We start from the raw sequence: 20,528 nt of genomic DNA, 5'->3' as shown, positions 1-20,528 counted from the left end.
TGCCTCCAAGAAATTTCTTGCCACACACACATTACTTGCAATCCCAACAAAATTTTCTTTTACTAACTTCCACTCCTCCTCTAAATTACCAGTTTCTCTTACTTTCACTTAGTCATATGCCATTTTCAACCTTTCTTGATATTTACTTTTTACCCTCACTAGCTCCCTTTTACATCCACCTACTCTATTCCCCCACTCTTTTCCTACAACTAATTTTCCTTCCACCAAAAAATGATCAGACATATCGTTAGCCATACCCCTAAACACGTGCACGTCTTTCAATCTTCCAAACATTCTTTTAGTTATCTGACATAATCCATTAATGCCCTTTCTACCACTTTTCCATTTGCCACTCTTACCCATGTATACTTGTTTTTATATTTCTTTTTTAAAAGCTAGAACTTATCACCATCTCTTGCTCAACACCCATATCTACCAGTCTCTAACCACTCTCATTTTCACCTGGTACGCCATGCTTCCCAATGACACCTTCTACCTCTCCAGCGCCCACTCTAGCCTTTAAGTCACCCATGACAACTACATAATTCCTTCTGTCCAGTCCTTCTACACACCTAGTTAATTCATTCCAGAACTCATTCCACTCTTCTTCACTTTTCTCACAACCTGGCCCATACGCACTGACAGAAGCCCAACATTCCCTACCCAACCTAACTCTTACCCACATTAACCTAGATGATATCTCCTTACATTCCACTACTTTACCTGTCATCCATTCACTCAGCAATAAAGCCACACCGTCTCTTGCTCTTCTCCTTTCAATCCCAGACACTCTACCAGACATTTCACCAAACATCACTTCACCTTTCCCTTTCATCTTTGTCTCACAAAAAGCCAATATATCCATCCTTCTATTCCCAAAAATACTTCCAATCTCACATCTTTGACTCTCTATCGTACTACATCCACGCACATTCAAACACCCCAAAACTAGAGTGCGGGGAGCAGTCACTTTCCCCCCAGCTCCACCTCTTTGATGTCTCACAGGATTATAATACAGGAGAGGAGGTTCCCAGCCCCCTCGTCCCGTCCCTTTTAGTCGCCTCTTACGACATGCAGGGATAAGTTGGCGCTATTCTAATTGTTTTTATGTCCCCGCGGCCACAGGAGGCATGGTACTGTCACATAAATCCTCTAGAGATAAGGGCAGCCTTCCTCACCCAACAGCAGTTCCATATGTTCCTGGTGGGTCACTTGGTGGTTTTGGCGAGTGACAAACAAGGCTGTTCCTTTATTCGCAGCACCTTTGCCATCTAGCATAGGAATGCCTAGATGGACTGGAGACAACTCAGTATCCTTATCAGCTTGTGTCATTCCAGACAGAAGGAATGAGCTTGCGGACATCTGAGCAGAGCTACTCAGATTGTGGCCTCCAAGTGGTCTTTGAATCATCCAGTAGCCAACAAAGTTCTGACTTGGTTCCCCGACAGTGGATCTGTTCACGACATCGGTGAACAACGGGCTCCCCAGGCCCTATGTTAAGAGGCATTTCAGCAACGGTGAGACAACATTGACATTTACACCGTTCCCCCCGTTCTGCCTGATTTGAAGGGTGGTTAACAAGGCAAGATCATCCGAAAATCTAGCAATGACCCTCATAGCTCCACTGGCATCATGTAGAATGGTTCCTAGATTTCTACAGTTGCTGACAGAAATCCTGAGAGAACTCCCTCCATGACATGATCTACTCGGGACAGCCACCTGTGAACATCTTCCACAGGGCCGTCGGATTCATACGTCGTCATGCTGAAGACTTTGCAGCATCTCTTTACTCAGAGAAGCTTTTTGCAGCAAGTAGCAAATAGGATGTTCCGGATACCTTCGGGATTCTTCAGCTGCAGTTTACTAGGCTAAGTGGACTACCTTCTATGGTTAGTGTTGTAGATGGGGTATCTTCCATCAATGCCACTTTCCAGCAATAGCAGAGTTTTTCTTGGATACTTTCAGGAGGAAAAACTACTCTCGGTCTCGGCAGTGAAAGGCTACCGCTCACTTTTAGGCTGAAAGGTGTTAACATTTCCTCTTCGTTGGTATTGTCTCCCTTTTACGGAGTTTCGAGCTTACCTGTTCTCAGTTGGGAGTTAGGTTTACTCCATGAAGTGTGGCTTGCGTCCTTTAGTCCCAGAAGGGTGACTACACAATAAATAGTTAAACACCTCAGGCTCCTTGATGGACAAGGAGGAGATGATGGAGGGCAGAATTTAACTGGGATTAGGTCTGGGATAAATTATAAGAATGGCTGACTCTTTCTCTGTTTCATTTTCCCCTATTTTGACCATTTCCCTTGTGTAACCTGGTATATGTATAGAGATATATACTTGTTACGTCCCCATACCCCCTGACGAGGTTCGGTTTGGTAACGTCTATGGTTGATTAAAAATTTCTTACCTAGACTAATCACACTGTTTGCATCCCACAATCGCACAGATTGCTCAGGCCCCTAACCGTGCTTTGCACATTATTTAGCGAGGGGTCAGGGTTTCTCCTTGTCATATGCAGAGCACAGTTGGTTTGGACTTTCACCCAACTAAAGGGCGAGTCTTCCCTAATAAAGAGCTTAAGGGTTGTATTCTAGTGTTGGAACAAATGACAGATTTGGAAGTAATTTGTATTATTCCTAACCGTACAAACCTGTAGCTCTATACTGTATACAAATTGGCTCGCCATCACCTATCCACCGGTAAGTCCTTCCTGCAAGCAAAAGTTGCAATAGAACACAGGTGTGTGTGAGCCGGGTAGCCGGCTATTCCTGCCCCCGCTAACTAGTGATGGGGTAGTTACACCTCGCTAAAAGTCTTAATGGCTTGTTTCAGCTTTGCCGAAAGTATATTCCCTAATAAAGAGCTCTATGTTTGTATGGTTAGGAAAAATCAAATTACTTCCAAATTTGTCATTTTAAGTGCTGTGTTGCATTTCACTGTTGTACTTCTCATACAGTGAAGAACTTAGGTTTATATAGTTAAGAAAAGAAAAATACAAATAGTTTTAAAAATTTCAGTTATTAGAATCCTTTTTTTTAAACCTTACTGTATATTAATGGAATCCCCACTCAAGTCATGTAAATGCAGTTAAAGAATAATGATGAGACAACTTATGAAACAGATGGAATTCACTTGACCATAGACAGTAGCATAAAGGGAGTGGTCTTGAAGCTGTGTAAATTGTAAAATAGCTTTACACTGTACAACACAGTAGTAAGAATTGGTGTTATTCGAAAGCATTGGATTTTTCATTGTAGGCAATGTTATTTTGAATTTTTGTTGGTAAAATGGATTCCTTTATTTCTCTTATTTATTATGCAGCTGAGAAGTGAAACCCAAAAGATTTAATCCATTAGCAAAACTTCTCTTGAGAGGTTTTTCGGTTTCTGTTAGATTTCAATTGCGTATTAGATGAGAAACTCATGACACACAGTTTGTATGACAGTGCCCTTCTTATAAATTGATTTGACATTTGCATTGATTTAAATCTCACTCATTTCAATATACAATCCATACAGTTAAAATGTGAACATTAATATCATATCTGCTGTTACTGATCCATAACTTAAATGTATCTCAAAGGTGGTTATATGCCAGTCTTATGTCCAATGTTTAACACTGATGTTTTTCTTATTTTTTTCAGAAGTGTAGGTTCAAAGGTAAAAAGTAAAATAAAAAATAAAGCTGCATTGCACAATTGACTAGAAGTGGATTTTGCAACTAGCTTATAGCATCATATGCATGTGGTTTGAAGTCACACATACACAATATTTTTCATTTGTATAGCAAAAAACTTTCACATTTATTACTTTATAACCTTGCAATTGCCATAAGGGAATTTGCAAGTAAGGAAACTCATATTGGGTCTCACCTTTGACTCATTAAAATATTTGAAGTATATAAGTGTGTTGCACATTAAAAATATTTGTGATGTACCATCCTCTTTCTTATACTTATAACTTACAAGTCTCATCTTGTTTGAGTGGTTTATTTGAAAAAAGTCACATTTGACTTGACTTCTTTGAAAATTAATGTTATATTTCTATATGCAGAATTTTAAGTTTACACAAATGCAATTGATTATTTATTATTGTTTATTTATTATTTATTTAGGAGCTAAATGCAGTACAAATATTTTAACAATTTAAACTAACCCTATAGTTCAAACTGTCACTATATATACAGTATGGTCCATTCCTGATGCTAAGAAATATATCTTAAGAAGCATTTGTTGGACTATAGTTACTGTTAGCTAGCACTAAGTATTCCGTTGAGCTTTGTCATAAGTAGCTTACTCTTCTGCTGGGGAGAAGTCAGAAATTTTTTTTTTGCAATGATCATCTGAAGACATCGATTTTAGATTCCTTTCTTACTTTAATTCTTAATTCATTTGAATGTCTTATTTTTCAATATTAATCTTACCCGATGATCATGTAGCTGTCAACTCCGTTGCCCGACAGAAATCTACGGTCGGGATACGCCAGCGATCGCTATCCAGGTGGGGGTGTACACAACAGCGCCATCTGTGAGTAGGTACTCAAGTACTTCTTGTCAACAAGAACTCAATTTTTCCTCTGTCGTGCCGCCGGCAAGACCTACTTGGATACGGTGTTGATTTTGGAGTTATTGTTCACGATTTGGTGATGTATTTGCTCTAAAGTTTAGCCTTCGCTATTCAGGAAGCTTTATCATTAGCTTAGCAAGCTTTTGGAATTAATTTGGATTATTTGTTAACGAACTTTGCTAGATTTTGGAATCCCCCCTTGACTACTTCTAAATTCAAGATGTCTGACCAGTCTCAAGTACCTAAGTACAGGCAGTGTAGCGTTAGGACTTGTACTAGGCGTCTTCCGAAGGCCTCTATAGATCCTCACACCGTATGTTCCAATTGTAGGGGTAAATCCTGTCAATTGGAAGATCGATGTGGGGAATGTGCTGGGCTTTCGGAATTCGATTTTAACGAATTCCTTAGATATGCACGTAGGTTAGAGAAGGAGAGAGATAGGAGGAGTTCTTCTCGCTCTGTGGATTTTTCCTCTCCCCATGCCCCTCAACCTTTTCCTTCCCCTGTGGTGGTGACTCCCGAACCTGCTACGAGTGCTCAGCCTGCAATGGCGGATATGTTGCGTGCCATTCAGGCTCTCGGTGACAAAGTGGAGTCATTGGTTAATGACCGTAATCAGCTCTTGGCAGATGTCAGAGAGCTGAAAGCGAAGAGTGCAGTGGGAAGTGTTAGTGCTAGTGATGTGCAAAGTGTCAGTGTCAGTGTTGCGCATGAGGGTACATCTGTGCGTGCCAGTCGTCCTCCCAGTCCGGGACCTCTTGCAAGCTCCCAAGCCCAGGGGAGAAGCAATGTCGAAGGACCAAAGGGTTCGGCAGGCCTTGATCGGCGCACGGATGTATCCTCAGTGGTTGCGGACGTATCTGTTAAGGATCGTCCCATCCACATACAGACGAATGAGCCCTTACATTCCTCGTCTGTGGAAGAAGTTTCCAGGAGGAAACGGTGGACCAAGGTCTCACGACCGCTCAAACGTAAGGTCCCTTCCGAGCGAGTCCAACGGCCCAGGTGTAGCCACTGGGTCAGTTCGGACTCGCCGCAGTCATCTGATGACTGCACACCTCCCAAGAGAGGTAGAGTGGTCCCTCAACAGGCTTCTGCTCCGTCTGTTGTTGCTCCAACCACAGTAGACCCTAAGTGGTCCATGCTGCAGACTATGCAGTCTCAGCTTGCGGCATTCATGCAGGAGTATCATGCTGAGAAGGTTAACACTGCTCCTGTTAACCTACAACCCGCCGAGGTTGTGCGCTCAGCAGATACTGCGGCTGCCTGCTCCCACACTCCACCTGTGAGAGCTCCACCACCGATGCGCAGTCCACCCTGCCAGACGCATGTTCTTGCTGCACCATCTGCTAACATGCGTGAGCTACCGCATCAGCAGTGGGAAGGTTCTGTAGAGCTGCCGGGTTCCAGCACTATGCGGCATTCTCCGCAGCCCATGCAGCATGCTCTGCATACCTTACAGCATGCTCCGCATACCATGCAGCATGCGCCGCATACCTTACAGCATGCTCCGCATACCATACCGCATGCTCCTCAACCCACCGCAGCCCCTCCCACACACCAGCCCTCTGCTTTTGTTGTTGCCAGCTCGCAGACCGACCAGCAGCGGCATGATGTTGGATCCGCAGGTACGCATGCACCCGTACTGCCGGATTCAGCCGTTCAGCTTTCTGCTCTACCTTTGCCACTTACAACTCAGCTGTCGGATGATGGTGTATCGGATGACGAAGCTGCACATCTGGATGAACCTCACTCTGATTTTGAAGGGCCCAAGTCTACGCCTCCCTCCTTAGACTTTCGTAAAGTCCTTGCCTTGTTCAGGGACTTGTATCCTGAGCAGTTTGTGTCTGCAACCCCTCGTTCTCCTCCCTCCGAGTTTGCTCTGGGCATGCAGTCTGCTGCGCCTGCCTTCACCAAGCTTGTTCTCGCCAGATCATCTAAGAGAGCTTTGAGGGTTATGGGAGAGTGGTTGCATTCCAAGAAGCAACTGGGAAAGACTTCTTTCGTCTTTCCGCCTACCAAGCTTGCTTCTAAGTCGAGCGTCTGGTATGCCACGGGAGAGGAACCCGGCTTGGGAGTTCCTGCCTCTGCCCAGGGCGACTTCTCAAGTCTGGTTGACTCTCCCCGCAGGTTGGCTATGAGACGTTCGAAGATCTGCTGGTCCTTTTCTGATTTGGATCATCTGTTGAAGGGAGTCTTTCGTGCCTTCGAGATATTCAACTTCCTCGATTGGTGTTTGGGAGCCTTAAGCAGGAAGACTTCCCCTTCAGACAAGGACTCGGCCATGCTGATCATGTCTAGCATGGACAAAGCAATTCGGGATGGGTCTGGTGAACTTGCGGCTTCGTATGTGTCAGGAGTCCTTAAGAAGAGAGAACATCTTTGCTCCTTCTTATCGGCTGGTATCACTCCTTGCCAGAAGTCAGAGTTGTTGTTTGCTCCTCTCTCCAAGTGTCTGTTTCCGGAGGAGCTGATTAAGGGGATGGCTGCCTCTCTTATCCAGAAGGATACTCATGATCTTTTGGCATCTTCTGCACGTAAGGCTAAACCCTTACCTTCCGTGCCTAGACCCTTCCGCCCTGTAGCAGTTGACACACCTGCATCTAGGTTCATCCCGCCCTTTCGTGGCAGAGCCTCCAGCAGAGGAGGTACCCGTGCAGACAGTCACCGTGGCAAGTCCAAGAAGGGTTCCAAGTCCGCAAAAGGCAAGTTCTGACTGCCCTCCTCTCCAGACAGCAGTAGGAGTCAGACTCAAGACCTTCTGGCAAGCTTGGGAGAGCAGAGGTGCAGACGCTCAGTCTGTGAAGTGGCTAAGGGAGGGATACAGAATTCCGTTCTGCCGCAGTCCCCCTCTAGCTACGTCTCCCATCAACCTCTCTCCCAACTACAAGGAGAAGGACAAGAGGCTAGCATTGCAACAAGAGGTGTCGCTCTTGCTTCAAAAGGAAGCGGTGGTCATAGTCCGGGATCATCAATCCCCGGGCTTTTACAACCGTCTCTTCCTGGTAGCCAAGAAGACAGGAGGTTGGAGACCGGTGCTGGACGTCAGTGCTCTCAATGCTTTTGTCACCAAGCAGACGTTCACGATGGAGACGACGAAGTCGGTCCTAGCAGCGGTCAGGCAGGAGGACTGGATGGTCTCGTTAGACCTGAAAGACGCGTACTTTCATGTCCCCATCCATCCAGACTCCCAACCTTTCCTAAGGTTCGTCTTTGGAAAGGTTGTGTACCAGTTCCAAGCCCTGTGCTTTGGCCTAAGCACGGCACCTCTTGTGTTTACCAGACTGATGAGGAATATTGCGAAATTCCTTCACTTGGCAGACATCAGAGCCTCCCTCTATTTAGACGACTGGCTTTTAAGAGCTCCAACAAGTCGTCGCTGTCTGGAGAATCTCAGATGGACTATGGATCTGACCAAGGAACTGGGCCTCCTGGTCAATTTAGAGAAGTCCCAGCTCGTCCCATCCCAGACCATTGTCTATCTGGGTATGGAGATTCAGAGTCGAGCTTTTCGGGCTTTTCCGTCGGCCCCAAGGATCAATCAAGCCATAGAATGCATCCAGAGCATGCTGAGAAGGAACCGATGTTCAGTCAGGCAGTGGATGAGTCTAACAGGGACACTTTCATCGCTGGCCCTGTTCATCGAGTTAGGGAGACTCCACCTCCGCCCCCTTCAGTATCATCTAGCTGCTCACTGGATAAAGGACATGACGCTAGAGACGGTCTCAGTTCCTGTTTCCGAAGAGATGAGGTCTACTCTAACGTGGTGGAAGAACAGCATTCTTCTCAAGGAAGGTCTACCATTGGCTGTTCAGACCCCCGACCACCGTCTCTTCTCGGACGCATCGGACACGGGCTGGGGTGCAACACTGGACGGACAGGAATGCTCGGGCACATGGAATCAGGAGCAAAGGACACTTCACATCAATTGCAAGTTGTTGGCGGTTCATCTGGCCTTGATAAACTTCAAGTCCCTCCAGCTAAACAAGGTGGTGGAGGTGAACTCCGACAACACCACAGCCTTGGCTTACATCTCCAAGCAGGGAGGGACTCATTCGAGGAAGTTGTTCGAGATCGCAAGGGACCTCCTCATTTGGTCAAAAGATCGAAAGCTTTCGCTGGTAACGAGGTTCATTCAGGGCGATATGAATGTCATGGCAGATCGCCTCAGCCGGAAGGGTCAGGTCATCCCCACAGAGTGGACCCTTCACAAGAATGTTTGCAGCAGACTATGGGCCCTGTGGGGTCAGCCAACCATAGATCTATTCGCTACCTCGATGACCAAGAGGCTCCCGATGTATTGTTCTCCGATTCCAGACCCAGCAGCAGTTCACGTGGATGCCTTTCTGCTGGATTGGTCCCATCTCGACCTGTATGCGTTCCCGCCGTTCAAGATTGTCAACAGGGTACTTCAGAAGTTCGCCTCTCACAAAGGGACACGGCTGATGTTGGTTGCTCCCCTCTGGCCCGCGAGAGAATGGTTCACCGAGGTACTGCAATGGCTAGTCGACGTTCCCAGGACTCTTCCTCTAAGAGTGGACCTTCTGCGTCAACCTCACGTAAAGAAGGTACACCCAAACCTCCACGCTCTTCGTCTGACTGCCTTCAGACTATCGAAAGACTCACAAGAGCTAGAGGCTTTTCGAAGGAGGCAGCCAGAGCGATTGCCAGAGCAAGGAGGACATCCACTCTCAGAGTCTATCAGTCTAAATGGGAAGTCTTCCGAAGCTGGTGCAAGGCCAATGCAGTTTCCTCAACCAGTACCACTGTAACCCAGATTGCTGACTTCCTGTTACATCTAAGGAACGTAAGATCCCTATCAGCTCCTACGATCAAGGGTTACAGAAGTATGTTGGCAGCGGTATTCCGCCACAGAGGCTTGGATCTTTCCACCAACAAAGATCTACAGGACCTCCTTAGGTCTTTTGAGACCTCAAAGGAACGTCGGTTGTCCACTCCAGGCTGGAATCTAGACGTGGTTTTAAGGTTCCTAATGTCATCAAGATTTGAACCGCTCCAATCAGCCTCTTTTAAGGACCTCACATTAAAAACTCTTTTCCTCGTGTGCTTAGCAACAGCTAAAAGAGTAAGTGAGATCCACGCCTTCAGCAGGAACATAGGTTTCACATCTGAAACGGCTACATGTTCCTTGCAGCTCGGTTTTTTGGCTAAAAACGAGCTTCCTTCCCGTCCTTGGCCTAAGTCGTTCGAGATCCCAAGCCTGTCCAACTTGGTGGGGAACGAACTAGAAAGAGTACTTTGCCCAGTTAGAGCTCTTAGGTACTATTTAAGAAGGTCAAAGCCATTACGAGGACAATCAGAAGCTTTATGGTGTGCTATCAAGAAGCCTTCCCTACCGATGTCTAAGAACGCAGTTTCTTACTACATCAGGCTTCTGATTAGAGAAGCACATTCTCATCTGAAGGAAGAAGACCTTGCTTTGCTGAAGGTAAGGACACATGAAGTGAGAGCTGTTGCTACTTCAGTGGCCTTCAAACAGAACCGTTCTCTGCAGAGTGTTATGGATGCAACCTATTGGAGAAGCAAGTCAGTGTTCGCATCATTCTATCTCAAAGATGTCCAGTCTCTTTACGAGAACTGCTACACCCTGGGACCATTCGTAGCAGCGAGTGCAGTAGTAGGTGAGGGCTCAGCCACTACATTCCCATAATCCCATAACCTTTTTAACCTTTCTCTTGAATACTTTTTATTGTTGTTCTTTTGGTTGTACGGTCGGCTAAGAAGCCTTCCGCATCCTGGTTGATTTGGCGGGTGGTCAAATTCTTTCTTGAGAAACGCCTAGGTTAGAGGTTGTGATGAGGTCCTTTAGTATGGGTTGCAGCCCTTTATACTTCAGCACCTAGGAGTCGTTCAGCATCCTAAGAGGACCGCTAGGCTCAGTAAGGAAGACGTACTTAAAAAAGGCAGAGTAATAGTTCAAGTCGACTTCCTTACCAGGTACTTATTTATTTTATGTTTGTTATTTTGAATAACTGATAAAATGAAATACGGGATACTTAGCTTCTTTGTTAACATGTATGCTGGTCTCCACCCACCACCTGGGTGTGAATCAGCTACATGATCATCGGGTAAGATTAATATTGAAAAATGTTATTTTCATTAGTAAAATAAATTTTTGAATATACTTACCCGATGATCATGAATTAAAGAACCCGCCCTTCCTCCCCATAGAGAACCAGTGGACCGAGGAGAAAATTGAGTTCTTGTTGACAAGAAGTACTTGAGTACCTACTCACAGATGGCGCTGTTGTGTACACCCCCACCTGGATAGCGATCGCTGGCGTATCCCGACCGTAGATTTCTGTCGGGCAACGGAGTTGACAGCTACATGATCATCGGGTAAGTATATTCAAAAATTTATTTTACTAATGAAAATAACATTTTTGTGTGACTTAGTTTTCTCTGACTAAATGTCTCCCAACAATTTATTTCTGTTTTTCTTATACTGTATTACTCACCCCTTAAATTCAGTTGCAATCCTTGTGTTGTTCTTTATGCCATAACAATGGGAATTACATTGTATTTATGTAACAACTGTTTGGTAATTACTGTATGGTACTCTGTTGGACTTCTCTCAACGAACTGCACTCCTGTTGGTTCTAGTGTAAAGGTAGGTCCTGAAGAATCCAGCTCTGATGAGGAATGCTTTGAACTGTTGTTCGTTTGAATGGGTGAACAAGTATTCTTGGTCCAAAAGATTCAACACTCCAGGGGAGGTTGGTTTTGGTGGTATATTATAGGGATTACCAAAGGGTCTTCGTATAATGTAAAATATGAATAGAGAAAGAGGAACTCTGTCAAGATACATTGTAGAATATTTTCTGACTTCTGTTCCCAGATCGTAAAAAGTTTGCCGTTAGAAAATGTGGGCATCCTGAGACAGGCTGCATATCTGAAGAGCCAGCTTAACTGGCTGTTAGGCTGCTCATATAGACTCAATAAATATTTATTGTTTAAATATTTGTCAAGAAAGTAAATATTATACCAAGTATTTTTAGAAGCTGCAACCAAGTCATGCCCTAGAGAAATTACAGTACAGTACTCAGTTCAAATGATATAAGTTTTGGTAAGACAATCTTTTATTTAGGTCAGTCCTTATTAAGATTAAACTTTATGGTTTTTAACTATAACATTTGCAGCATCCAATTTACCTTCATTCCTGCCCAATTCCATGTTTCTGTCAAACATCTTTTAACCCTTACTGTATAATATTTTGACTTTTACTGTACTGTATAGCATTAATGTATAGTTCCCCCCCCCCCCTCAGTTGCACCTCAGCATTGAGTGGCCTCCCTAGCTATAGGACGAGGCCATATTGTCCTGACTCCATGTATTCAACTTTCCTAAGAATTCAATAAAGTAACAAGTTATCAAAGAAGATATTAAAGCTCGTTTTCGGAAGCATCTCTCTGTCACTCACCATATTGCTAAACAGTTCTTGTCATTGTCATTGAAGTGAATTCTTGTAGATCACAAATGAAAATTATTTATTCTTATGGCAGAATCACTGTAGAGTTCATCAATTCCATATACTGCAGTTTCAGGTTCTGAGTTGGTAGGTAGGCTAACAATTAACCAGATACTGGGAAAATGATTATGGCATTCAAGCACCTACCTTGCTAGTCCATTTAAGTTTCCAACAGCGACACAAAGGTGCTGATCATAAGATGACATTATTCTTACAAGTATATAGCACTGACAATTACTGGTAGGGGTAGTAGGAGGTTGCAAATACACTTTGATTTGTTAAAACAGTTGACAACTGCAAATAAAGTAAATCAATTTTACAAGAGTGACACTCTTGGAGTTGCTCCTGTGAGCTCATGACTTCAACTGACTTCCTAACCTGCGGCTTGAACTTCTAACGTATTTTTCTTTTTAAATTTTACAACTGTTAGCATTTAGAAAATCATACATTCAGAATCAATTTCATGAAATTAAATCATGGTAAATAAACAATTACAAATAAAATGTCAAGGTCGAGAAATAAGCTGCCGTGGTGAAGGTCTGCACACCACTGAATGCCCTTGTGGTTTTAACTGGAACTATGAATTCTCTACATGCCCCCACCAAGCTTTTACAAATTTACAATAATATTTGGGAAAGCAGACAGGAAATAAATGGTAACATTCAATGCAATTGAGCATTAAACAAATTTCAATAAACAATCAGATAAATTTTCAATAATATTTAGGAAAGCTAACAGTAAATAGTTAGTACCATTCAATGTATACATAAAACTTGAGCATAAACAAATCTCGATAAACTATTCTTCTTGACCATACCATACAATTAACAGTTTATATCAGCAAAATTACATAAATTGTTTCTTTAATGATTAAATAAACCAAGGAAAGATTGAAGTATCTTCTTTGACTCTGGTAAAAGAAAAAAAAGAGTGGGGGAATAGAGTAGGTGGATGTAAAAGGGAACTAGGGAGGGTTGAAGAGCTAATAAAACCGGGGGTAAAAAGTAATTATCAGGAAAGGTTGAAAATGACTTATGATGAAGTGGAAGTAAGAGAAACTGGCAATTTAGAGGCGGAGTGGAAGTTAGTAAAAGAAAATTTTGTTGGAATTGCAAGTGATGTGTGTGGCAAGAAGGTTGTTGGAGGCAGCATGAGGAAGGGCAGTGAATGGTGGAATGAAGGAGTGAAGGTAAAAGTGGAGGAGAAAAAGAGGGCTTTTGAAGCATGGCTGCAGAGTAATAGTATAGAGAAGTATGAAAAATATAGAGAGAAAAATGTGGAAGTAAAGCGCAAGGTACGTGAGGCAAAGAGGGCAGCTGACCTGAGGTGGGGTCAGGGATTAGGTCATTCATATGAAGAGAATAAGAAGAAGTTTTGGAAAGAAGTGAAGAGAGTAAGGAAGGCTGGCTCAAGAATTGAAGAGAGAGTGAAAGATGGAAATGGAAGGTTGTTAAAAGGAGAGGAGGCAAGGAAAAGTTTACTGAATGTTGAGGATAATAGGGAGGCAGATATAATTGCTGTTGCAGGTATTGAGGTGCCAGTGATGGGAGATGAGAATGAGAGAGAGATTACAATAGATGAAGTGAGGCGAGCACTAGATGAAACGAGAGTAGGAAAAGCATCTGGTATGGATGGTGTGAGAGCTGAGATGTTGAAGGAAGGGGGTGTGACTGTACTTGGATGGTTGGTGAGATTGTTTAATGTGTGTTTTGTGTTGTCAATGGTACCAGTAGATTGGGTTTTCATGTATTGTACCACTATATAAGGGTAAGGGAGATGTGCATGAGTGTTGTAATTCAAGAGGTATTAGTTTGTTAAGCGTAGTTGGAAAAGTGTATGGTAGAGTAATGATTTATAGGTTTAAGGATAAAACAGAGAATGCAATCTTAGAAATACAGGGTGGTTTTAGAAGAGGTAGGGGTTGTATGAATCAGATTTTTACAGTAAGGCAGATATGCGAGAAATATTTAGCAAAAGGTAAGGAGGTGTATGTTGCATTTATGGATCTGGAGAAAGCGTATGATAGAGTTGATAGGGAAGCAATGTGGATTGTGATGAGGTTATATGGAGTTGGTGGAAGGTTGTTGCAAGCAGTGAAAAGTTAATAGGAATTGAAGTGAGTGATTGGTTTCCGGTGAAAGTGGGGTTGAGACAGGAATGTGTGATGTCACCGTGGTTGTTTAACTTGTAGGTTGATGGAGTGGTGAGAGAGGTGAATGCTCGAGTGCTTGAACGAGGATTAAAACTGGTAGACGAGAATGACCATGAATGGTAGCTAAATCAGTTGTTGTTTGCGGATGATACTGTACTGGTTGCAGACACAGAAGAGAAGCTTGGCCGATTAGTGACTGAATTTGGAAGTGTGTGTGAGAGAAGGAAGTTGAGAGTTAATGTGGGTAAGAGTAGGTTATGAGATGTACGAGAAGGGAAGGTGGTGCAAGGTTGAATGTCATGTTGAATGGAGAGTTACTTGAGGAGGTGGATCAGTTTAAGTACTTGGGGTCTGTTGTTGCAGCAAATGGTGGAATGGAAGCAGATGTGCGTCAGAGAGTGAATGAAGGTTGCAAAGTGTTGGGGGCCAGTTAGGGAGTAGTAAAAAATAGAGGGTTGGGTATGAATGTAAAGAGAGTTCTATATGAGAAAGTGATTGTACCAACTGTGATGTATGGATTGGAGTTGTGGGGAATGAAAGTGACGGAGAGACAGAAATTGAATGTGTTTGAGATGAAGTGTCTAAGGAGTATGGTTGGTGTATCTCGAGTAGATAGGGTTAGGAACGAAGTGGTGAGAGTGAGAACGGGTGTAAGAAATGAGTTAGCAGCCAGAGTGGATATGAATGTGTTGAGGTGGTTTGGCCATGTTGAGAGAATGGAAAATGGCTGTCTGCTAAAGAAGGTGATGAATGCAAGAGTTGATGGGAGAATTACAAGAGGAAGGCCAAGGTTTGGGTGGATGGATGGAGTGAAGAAAGCTCTGGGTGATAGGAGGATAGATGTGAGAGAGGCAAGAGAGCGTGCTAGAAATAGGAATGGCGAGCGATTGTGACGCAGTTCCGGTAGGCCCTGCTGCTTCCTCCGATGCCTTAGATGACCGCGGAGGTAGCAGCAGTAGGGGATTCAGCATTATGAAGCTTCATCTGTGGTGGATAATGGGGGAGGGTGGGCTGTGGCACCCTAGCAGTACCATCTGAACTCGGTTGAGTCCCTTGTTAGGCTGGAGGAACGTAGAGAGTAGAGGTCCCCTTTTTGTTTTGTTTCATTTGTTGATGTCGGCTACCCCCCAAAATTGGGGGAAGTGCCTTGGTATATGTATGCAAAAGAAAATCTAGGATAGCTTGAATTTTCTCAGACTGGGGAGAAATGTAGTTTTCACTTAGGGTTTGATATAAAAAGTCAAAATTTTCATTAAAAAAAAAAGTCTTCTTTAAATTCACTTTAAGATTAGTAGACCTCAAAATTTAAACACATACCTAGACACTTTAGGTGCACAGAACGTGGATGGAAAATTGTCTGTCGGAAAATTGCCAGCTGGAAAATTGCCAGCCGGAAAATTGCCAGTTTTCTATTTTTCTATCATAAAAAAAATCAAATTTAAATTTTTGTATTTTTTCTTAATTATAAGTTCCATCTCCTCGTTCAAAATCCAATATTTTTGTTTTGACTAAACAGTCATTCACTTTTCTGTTTTGTAATTACGAAAAAAGTAAATAGTAGTTTTAGTATAGATGACAATTTCAGGAAGAAGAAAGTTTTTAAATCTAAAGAAAAACTTTATTGATCAATACTAATTTTTGGTATGATATAATGTATATGGAAAAAGAAATTAAAAGCAGCTTAAAATTTTAAAGCGAAAGCTTTATTATTCAACTATAATGTTTGGTATAAAAAAGATTTATAAAACATGTCATTATAATATAATTGAAGAAAATAAAAACAACAAAAAATTATTTAGAATGAGTGGAGATTATAAGCAATAGATCAAAGAAACTTTATTTTGTCGTCTTCGTTACATAGCTCAACAGTCCTCTTTATTCTATCATTGACATTTTTGTATTTTTTTTTAATTATGAGTCCCATCTCCTCATTCATAATGCAATATTTTTGTTTTGATTAAAATTCCCTCCTTCTTCAAAAATGAGATACATCTCTATATATTTGGATGATATTGGGCGACATTTTTGGAAAAAAGCATTGTTGAACCCTTCAATGCTGTTGCTGGTCCGTGGCATGCAACGCTCCACTCTGGAATAAACATTCCACATAGTAATTGTGAACAACGGCAATGACCTCCTCTTATTGTTACCGCTTCCTATCATTACACCAATGTATGTTAATTTAAGACAGAAATTTTTCTGGAAAATCTTCATCTGCTGATAACTCTTCAAAGGCAGTAACCACATCATGACACTGGAGGAAAGCTAGAGCAGAAAAGCAACGTACCTTCAAATTAAAGTTGCTTTTATTGCGGTGTTGAGTTTTGAAACCAAGGTCAACAATTTTTATGTACAAAGCCTGGCTGAAGTGGAAAAAACAGCCATTGTGGTCGGTTTGGGGAAAAACACTCATTAGTACATTTATTGTAGCCTTTTCAAAATCTTTCATTATCGTATTGGGGTCTTGATGTGTCAAATTTTTTATTATCTTGAACATATGTTCATAGGTTATTTCACGTTTGTTAGGAAGAAGTGCAAAAGCACTTGGGAAGCTTGAATTTTCAACCTGCACATGAATTTTAAATAACTGATTTTCTTAATCCTGAATGTCATCATCTGTGATTTATAACAATACTCTATTTTCATCATTTGAACCAGAATCATATTGGAGGAATCTCTCTCCGAAATCAAGATATTGGAATTCAGGTGGAATTACGAATCCAGTCCTTTCAGATGGGAGTGGTGGGATACAAAATGTTTGTTGCTTCCAATGTCGAACATTTCTACTTAAATGTTGCACAAGTAGGGTGATTCGAATTCACAGCAGCTTCTTTCAGTTCTTGGATAGCCACTTTAGCATCCATTTTGCTCTTGGTGGAATGGTGAACGTGTTCATTAATCCGTTTTACAATTTGTAGTTATGCTTCTTTAACTTTGTGTATCCTAGCTGTACACGATTTCTGTTTTCTTTCAATACATTTCCAGTAGATTTTTGTACCTTGTTTGTTCTTTCCATTTTGATGATATATTAATTGTAGTTCATTAACTAGAATATCCTTATCCTCTTCACTTTCCACAACAACAGCCATTATGGGTACAGAAAATCACATAAATAGTATAGGTGTTTCGTATCGCTTCGCAGCTAAACTTTCTTATTTAAGTAAATCAAGTGTATTCGTATCCAAATAAATTGAACACGTATATATAAAATACGAAGTTTAGGCTCGAACACACATTTATAAAATGAAAAGTGGTATTTTGGGAATAAATGATCAATATCATAAAGTAAATGGTTAAAAGAACTATCATGTTAATTAATGGTAATTTAAGCCCAATAAACTTTTAAAAAATTCTCATTAGACAATGGCAATATTCCGGCTGGCAATTATACAACTGACACTATTCCCCACTGGCAATTTTCCGACTGGGAATTTTCCTAGATCCGCACAGAAAGAGTTCCTGTAGCAATGAGAATGTTATCTAAAAATGTGAAAATGTTAAGGTGATCAGGGAAGAGAACTCTCATGAGTCTAGAAAATTCAGCTGGTCCATTTGATATTCTGAATGGTAATACTTTAAACTCGAATAAACCAAATTCAGTCATGAATGCAGTGTATTTGCAACTGTTTTGACAAGGGAATCTGATAAAACCCATTCTTCAAACCAATTACAGAATAGAACTTACATTTACTGATAGGAGCAAAGATTGACTGAGTGCTCCTAATAGGTTCTCTATCTTTCACTATCTTTCTATTTAAAGATCTATAGTCAATGACTATTCTTATCTCATCCTTGTCCTTTTTAGGAACGATAATGAAGGGACTAGAATAATCAGTTACTGAGTTCAATGAGACTATTTTCAATCATTTTGTCAAGCTCAGTTTTGAATATATCTTTATCTGCTAGTGGTACAGAGTAAGCATTTCATTTTGACTGGAGTGGGATCATTCAATGGAATAGAGGGAGTCAAAATATCAGAGAGGTAGAAAATACAATTCAATACTCCATTATCAAGCAATCCACCTCATCCTGTACAGAAGAGTTTTGCACGCTGCTTCAACACATTTATTCTCATAGCAGAATCAAATATTGGCATATAGCTTATACTGTGATCATATTACTACACAATGCAGAATGATTAACATCAGCATCATCATCTGGTACATTATTCGAATCAGGTTGAAAATCATCATTTTATTTGAGATAGAATTATTTTGAAAATGTTCATTATACAATTTTAAGAGATCAGTGTGATATGACTTGATTTGACTAATAATTTCAATTGAGTAACTTTTGTTAGATGAACATCCAAAACATTGTAAGGTCCATGCCATCTTAGTTTCATTTTAGATTTTTTATTTAGCAAGGTTTTCTAGCTTTAGACCGAGGATCAAGTTTAGCTTTGTTAGTTAATTGAGAATCAACTGCATTAGAATGTTTCTGACGTCTGTCATCTTCACTATTTAATCTTGTATATTTACAACAAACTCTTCAACATTTACTTTATCCAAAATAGGAGAGTCCACTCTTTGAATTCAAATCATCAATTTGACAGCTATATACTAGATCATAAGGCAGAAACCTAGTACTCGATCTAACTGTATTATTATAAGTAAACAAGAGCTTATTAACTAACCCATCCCATGATTTAGTATCATCTAAATAGGAATGTTTAATCATTTCTGAAAAGGTTCCATTAAACCTTGCACAAAGCCCATTAGATTAAGGGTGTCTTGGGGATGTATTAACCCTTTTACCCCTAAAGGACGTACTGGTACGTTTCACAAAACTCATCCCTTTACCCCCATGGACGTACTGGTACGTTCTTGCAAAAAACTGCTATTTAAATTTTTTTTGCATATTTTTGATAATTTTTTTGAGAAACTTCAGACGTTTTCCAAGAGAATGAGACCAACCTGACCTCTCTATGACAAAAATTAAGGCTGTTAGAGCAATTTAGAAAAAATACACTGCAAAATGTGCTTGAAAAAAAATAACAACTGGGGGTTAAGGGTTGGAAATTTCCAAATAGCCTAGGGGTAAAAGGGTTAATCAAATTGATGGCATGTTCCTTACTATAATCCTTGAACAACTTGCTCAGAAACTGATGTCCCTTATCAGTAGTTATTTTCTTTGGAAATCCATATTTATAAAAATGAAAATGGACTAACTTCTCTAAACATTCTTCAGCTGTTAGAGTTTTAATAGGTATTGCATTTGCAAAACTTGTTGCAACACCAACAATGGTGAGTAAATCTGTTTCCAGAACAATTAGTCTGAAAATGTGTAAGAAAGTCTGTACAAATATGAGCAAATGGTACATATGTTAGTTCAATCAAATCTGAAGGAACAGGTTTATGGAATATAGCAGTTCTATTATACTGACATACATCACATCTATTCACATACTGTAATCTTTAATTTCTTTAAACACAGAGAAATAAAAGTTCCTACTTATAGTTTTAGCCACTGTCATGTAACTTAAATGTCCACTGCTATCATGATAATGTTTCAGAAAATGGGAAATTAGATTCTTCGGTACATAAATTGCATATGGAAAAATATAACTTTGATTAACTTTGTATATTAAGTCATTATGCTTTACGAATTCAACTTGGTGAGAAATAAACATGGATTCATTATATTTAAGTAAGTTGAAATTTGTTTTGCTTTCAATGTCACTAGTTTGACTCAGTTTAATAAAATTCAAAGTGATTGCCTTAGGCAAGGAACTAGATAGGTCAAACTTTGTACTCTGAGGATCAGATTCTCTGATTTCATTGATGGTTCTTGGATCTTCAGCTATATCTGATGCTGAAGGGTTAGCAATAAAGACGTCACCTGATGCAGAAGTGGCAGGAGAATTATTCTCAGCAGGTGATGCAGAAGGGGTAGGAACTGAAGTTTTATCACTAGCTACCTCCACTAGCTACGATAGAGAGTAAAATATGTGAGATTGGAAGTATGTTTAGAAGTAGAAGGATGGATGTATTGGCCTTGTGTGAGACAAAGATGAAAGGAAAGGGTGAAGTGATGTTTGGTGAAATGTCTGGTAGAGTGTCTGGGATTGAAAGGGGAAGAGCGAGAGAGGGTGTGGCTTTATTGCTGAGTGAATGGATGACAGGTAAAGTAGTGGAATGGAAGGAGATATCATCTAGGTTAGGTTGGGTAGGGAATGTTGGGCGTTTGTCAGTGCGTATGGGCCAGGTAGTGAGAAAAGTGAAGAAGAGCGGAATGAGTTCTGGAATGAATTAACTAGGTGTGTAGAAGGACTGGGTAGAAGGAATTATGTAGTTGTTATGGGTGACTTAAATGCTAGAGTGG

The 20,528-nt window shown here is 41.2% G+C and overlaps 1 protein-coding gene across 1 annotated transcript in view; it reads right to left on the bottom strand.

Annotated features, from left to right (window-relative positions):
• The window catches only part of LOC137625412 (clusterin-associated protein 1-like), a 233,977-nt gene that overhangs the window by 126,820 nt on the left and 86,629 nt on the right, over positions 1 to 20,528 (bottom strand). The gene's annotated exons all lie outside the window — the stretch shown is intronic.

The sequence above is a fragment of the Palaemon carinicauda genome, chromosome 32, assembly GCF_036898095.1.
Source record: "Palaemon carinicauda isolate YSFRI2023 chromosome 32, ASM3689809v2, whole genome shotgun sequence".
Classification (NCBI taxonomy): domain Eukaryota; kingdom Metazoa; phylum Arthropoda; class Malacostraca; order Decapoda; family Palaemonidae; genus Palaemon; species Palaemon carinicauda.
This window is presented reverse-complemented; position numbering and strand designations above follow the sequence as displayed.